Here is a 5,000-nt window from a genome sequence, read left to right as displayed (position 1 = left end):
GCAGGCATTGTTTGGGGAGCTTTAATAGTCTCTCAGTCCCTCCAGGATTTTGTGATTTTGCGTTTTCACAAATTCACACGTTTTGAATACACGTTTTCACAAATTCGTTTTGGGCTGCAATTTCCTATTATTACCGCAATCTTTCCACAAAACACAGCAATTTCAGCATTATTTGTGATTGATTGTATTAACTTCAAAATCACAGCAATTTTAACCTCAGTTTTTGAGAATTCCTGCAGCAAATTAAATAATTGTTGGCTGCACCAATCACAATAACCCCTCAGAAGATCCTGGAGGGACTGGCCAATCAGAACCCTCTCTCTCAGATGCCATTCCTATGAGCCATGCAGCCAAGCACAGCCATTAGGTTACATCTGCTATTGGGCAACGGAGAAAGCTCCATCCTGCTGTCATCCACTTGCTTCACTTCTCACCATCAGTGTGTGTGTGTATGTGTGTGTGTGTGAGAGAGAGCGGCAGAGAGAAAAAGAGAGAGAATGTGTCTATGTGCGTGTGTGTATGAGATAGAAAGAGACAGTGTGTGTGTATGTGTGTGTGTGAGAGAGAGAGCGACAGAGAGAAAAAGAGAGAGAATGTGTCTATTTGCATGTGTGTGAGAGAAAGAGAGGGAGAGAGACTGGGTAAGTGTGTGTGTGTGTGTGTGTGTGTGTGTGTGTGTGTGTGTATGTCCCGACCTCCTGAGTGAGTCTATAAATCAGTCCTTAAGCAGCTCACCTGTGAAGGCCGTGTCGTCCCGTAATCAATGACCTCAGCAGCAGCTCAAAGGTGAGCCGTCGTGGCAGACCTCCTGCTTCGTGTCAGGGCTCACCTAAGTCCTCTCTCTTTTCTTTTCTTTTCTTTTCTTCTTCTTCTTCTCCATTCCCTTTCCTCTGTCTTTCTCCCGCCGGCACCGGCGGCCAGGGTCTCACCAGTGCTGACACGCGCCTCTCCCATTGATCAAACGCAGCTTTCACCTGCGTGGCCTTTTCACCGGAACATTCTTCAGCACCTCTGAGCCCGTAATGGCCTCGGTGGCTGTGCTCTCACTCGCTCACTCGCTTGGCCGTAATCCTTCCAGCTACCCACCTCTCCTCAGCTCGGCCATTGCAAAGTCTGGAAATGGCAAGAATTTGTTGAGGTGTGTGTGTGTGTTTGTGCGCGGTTGTGTATGTGTCTAGGTATGAACGTGTGAGTCTACGAGTGTGTGTGGGGAGCGGGGAACAGGATAAGTCGGGTGGGTTTGGGGGGGGGGGGGGGGTCGTGTGTGGGGAGGGAAGGATTGGACAAACTCTTTGAATCCTTGTAATGGATTTGGCATGTAAACACACAAGAGGGGAAGTAAACAGAGAGAAAATGAAGTGGAATGGTCTCACTGGAGCGTTTCCGGATTGGCGGTGCGGGGACACACATACTCCCATTTTACCCTCTCCGCACCAAACACAGCCCCAGAGTTTCTCCTCTCTCTTCTCCCCTCCTCTCCCCTCCTCTCCCCTCCTCTCCTCTCCTCTCCTTTCCTCTTTTCTCCAGTCCTCTCTTCTCCTGTCCTCTCTTCTCCTATCCTCTCCTCCCCTGTCCTTGTCCATTTCAATAAAAATAACAGATTACTCTCCCAAATCCAAAATACATAAAAGGGATCAACTGGACTGCACCCCACTCTGTTGGTCTGGCTCAGCAGAATCAGCACCAAACCCAAACATTTATCTCGGGGAGCAGGGAGACAGGCGAGTCCGACAGTCCGACAAATGAAAGGAATTTTTGGGATACTAGAATAGTAAATGAACAGGGCTTGTCTCTATAATGTCCCTTATGCCTGTTGATTGGCAGAGTAAGGTCACCCATTATCAAATACCTTTCTGTTATGAGACTCCTGTCTCCTTTCAAACTCCTGTCTTCTGTGAAACTGCTGTCTTGGTGCTGGTAAGGGCAGGCACGGCGAGGCCACCCATTATCAGGGCCCTCTCCACTTTCTGCTCTCTGCTCTCTGCGTTTGCTTTTAGCTCTGAGCGCCAAGTAGGAGGATGAGTGGGATCACTTGGCCGGCCATCTCTGCCGCGAGAGTGACAGCGTTTTAACGTCCCCTTGTCATCAGCGGCTTGGACTGCCGCCCCCCCCCCCCACCAACCACCACCCGGCTGATGTTATCAGGGTCCAGTTGCTGAAGTGAGTGAGTGGCGTCTGGGCAGGGGGGCTTTTTTTAGTCCGTTCTCTCAGCACAAAGGAAGACAGCCCCGACGCAACACTGTCCAGACCCCCTCCCCAGGCGGCCATGTCTGAGGCCGACCCACCAGGGACCACACTAGGCCTGGAATGGGAGGGAGAGGGGGGGGGGGGGGGGCAGACAACTTTCTGAATGGATTAAAAAGCTTTTTTTATCAGGAGTGGGACCTGGTACTTGAGGAGGCTGCTATGGTCAGAGAGGAAGAAGTGACACGTGCTAATCTGCTGCTCAGAGAGACCCGAGCTGGAGGGCGCAGCATCACAGCGGGCTACATTTGAGCCAGGAGAGAGAAAGGAATGAAAGTAACTGGAAGAAAGTACTTGCTTCAGAAAATATCCATCAGCTATCAAATTCAAACATCAGACAGTCAAGGCCTGCTGGTTTTGGTTATAGTTAGGGTTAAGGTATTTAGCAGATGCTTTTGTCCAAAGCAACGTACAAAACATTAGAAAAAATTACATTTAAAACAATCAATCAACAATATTCCAAACATCAAAACTATCATTATATTTGAATTCTAGCAGCTACAGGGAGATAACTTGCTTATCACAGGTCGGCGAATTATATTGATCAATCATTTTCCTCAATAATATAAATGCATAAATGAAAAGCTTGGAGATGGAGATGGAGGTGGAGACATTGCATCGCACCAAAGGTTGAGCAAGGAAGACCCAAGGAGCAAAAGCACTAAGAATGAAACCATTCTTTCACAAGAACTACTATCTACCTATCAAAACCTCAAATTCTACCTTTTTCTTCTGTGCTGTGCTTTCATCCTGTGCTGAGTTTGTAGACAATGAAATATGACTTTCCTGAATAGTAAACGACTTTTCTACTCAACTCCTCTAAATTTTCATGGCCAGCAAACAGAACTGTTCAGGCTCTCATAACGTCCAGCACGTCCAGCTCCAACAGGTTTGTGTTTTTCAGCTCAAAAGCCAACGTGAACGATGACATTACGGAGACTTTTAAAAGCAGACATGGCGTCTTCAGCACGTCTCTGAATGTTGGCCAGTGGGTTCAGTGTGCTTTGTTTTATAGTAACTTTATAGCTACTTTAGGAAGTAAAGTTTTTTATCTCATGAAATGGGTGGAACTGTTGTCTGAACTGACGCGGGACGACTGCTAATGTTGTCTTTACGCTTCCAGTGACGGGTGTTGGTTAGAAGATGCGCCATTCTCCCTGTTTTTTTCTCTATAACACTCTCTAGGTCCCTTCATTTTCTCTCTCTCCTTTTTGTTTCTGTTCATATTTATTTGCAGTACAAATCCATACCCTAAAGCCCTCTTAACATTTCAGGTCATTGAGAAGCTCTTAAGTGGATGAGTGTGTGTTAACTGTGTCTGTTCAAACCTTGACATTTAATACTCAATGTAAATCACTCTGGGGACCTGTGATTCTTTCAAGAATGTAATGCCATACTTTCAAATAAAACTTGAAAGGGCCCAACAAGTTTTAAAACGCAGTGTGTGCTCTTTGGACGACGGGAAGGAATTCCAAGCAGTCGGAATATGCTAACATCCTGGTGTGGGCGATCCGTGAGCCTTTGGCAGGAAGATTTGAAGCAGGGAGATGGTCAGTGTTGCTGTCTGAAGCACACCCACACACACACACACACACACACATCCCAATTGTCTGTTTGTCCTCAGAGCAGGCGTCATGGTAACTATACAAGCTTGTTCTGTGATTAACTACAAAAATACTGTATGATCAATTATAGATAGAGGTAGCCATTTTTGTGAAGACCCTTTCTTCATCCTCACTTAAATCAAGTAACATTCATAGAATCCAGAATTCAGAATGCTTCCTAATAGTTACATGATTCTGTCTAACAACTACAGTATAAACCACTTTAACACCTTGACTGTGGTGATGTTTAGTAAGCCTTTGTAAATTAACCTACTTCATACTGTCGATTTATAATCTGACTAAGTCTGAATTCAACTTTGCATGCCACCCAACAAATCATTGTTCCTGTAAACAATGAAGTGTGTTTGATTCTGTCTTTCTGATCAAAACATACCGGCACTGGCAAAAAAAAATTGTTTCGCCATCTATCAGCACAGTTGTTATACACAGGGCTCTTCATTGCTGATTGAACATTGCACAAATGTATCACAATAACCATAAAAAAAAATTCTGAGATTAAAAGAATTAAGAGATTTCATGAGACTAGCTGAGCCTGAAGCAGTTCTGTCCCCGCTCTGGACAAGGCGTGCAGCAGGCGTGTATGTGTGCAGCAGGCGTGTATGTGTGCATACATGTCTGAGGGGCTGACCCCGGGTCAGTTCAGCCTTTGAAAGCACACGCCGTAAACACTGCTCTGACACTAACAGCGGTTTGAAGTTTACATTTAAAACATGACTTCACGTCTGGTGATTCCACCACGACAACTTTTTTTGAAGACTTTCCCCTTTTCCTTTTTCCATCTTCCTCAGACGACTTTAACCCATAGACAAAACAACCAGGATGCCCATACCCTACTGGTGTCTTCGCCATCCGGCCTCTCTGATGGTGGAGGTGGAATCCGCTGCCTGCCCATCGGACGTCAGAGCAGGCCTGTGGTGGAACAGTTGGTGGTCAGGCGGCTCTTTTGGTCCTGTCTGTGTTACTGTGAGACTCCCAGACCCAGAGTAACCCGGGTGCTGTTTCCATCTCGGCCCGTCTCTCAGTGGGAGAGTGTGCACTGCAGCCACACGGACTGACAAATGCAGGTTGGCAAACACACACACACACACACACACACACACACACACATATACACTCTGTCTGTCTGTATGT

At 46.4% G+C, this 5,000-nt stretch overlaps 1 protein-coding gene across 2 annotated transcripts in view; it reads right to left on the bottom strand.

The window, feature by feature from the left end:
* The window catches only part of bmp4 (bone morphogenetic protein 4), a 43,634-nt gene that overhangs the window by 16,524 nt on the left and 22,110 nt on the right, over nucleotides 1-5,000 (bottom strand). For both annotated transcript variants that reach the window (XM_031580665.2, XM_042709729.1), the window contains exon 3: nucleotides 736-1,113. The gene's annotated coding sequence lies outside the window, so the exon portion shown is untranslated. The remainder of the gene's footprint in view (nucleotides 1-735; nucleotides 1,114-5,000) is intronic.

Source organism: Clupea harengus, chromosome 14, assembly GCF_900700415.2.
Source record: "Clupea harengus chromosome 14, Ch_v2.0.2, whole genome shotgun sequence".
NCBI classification, from domain to species: Eukaryota; Metazoa; Chordata; class Actinopteri; order Clupeiformes; family Clupeidae; genus Clupea; species Clupea harengus.
The sequence above is the reverse complement of the archived record's forward strand: the minus strand, read 5'-3'. Positions and strand labels throughout refer to the sequence as shown.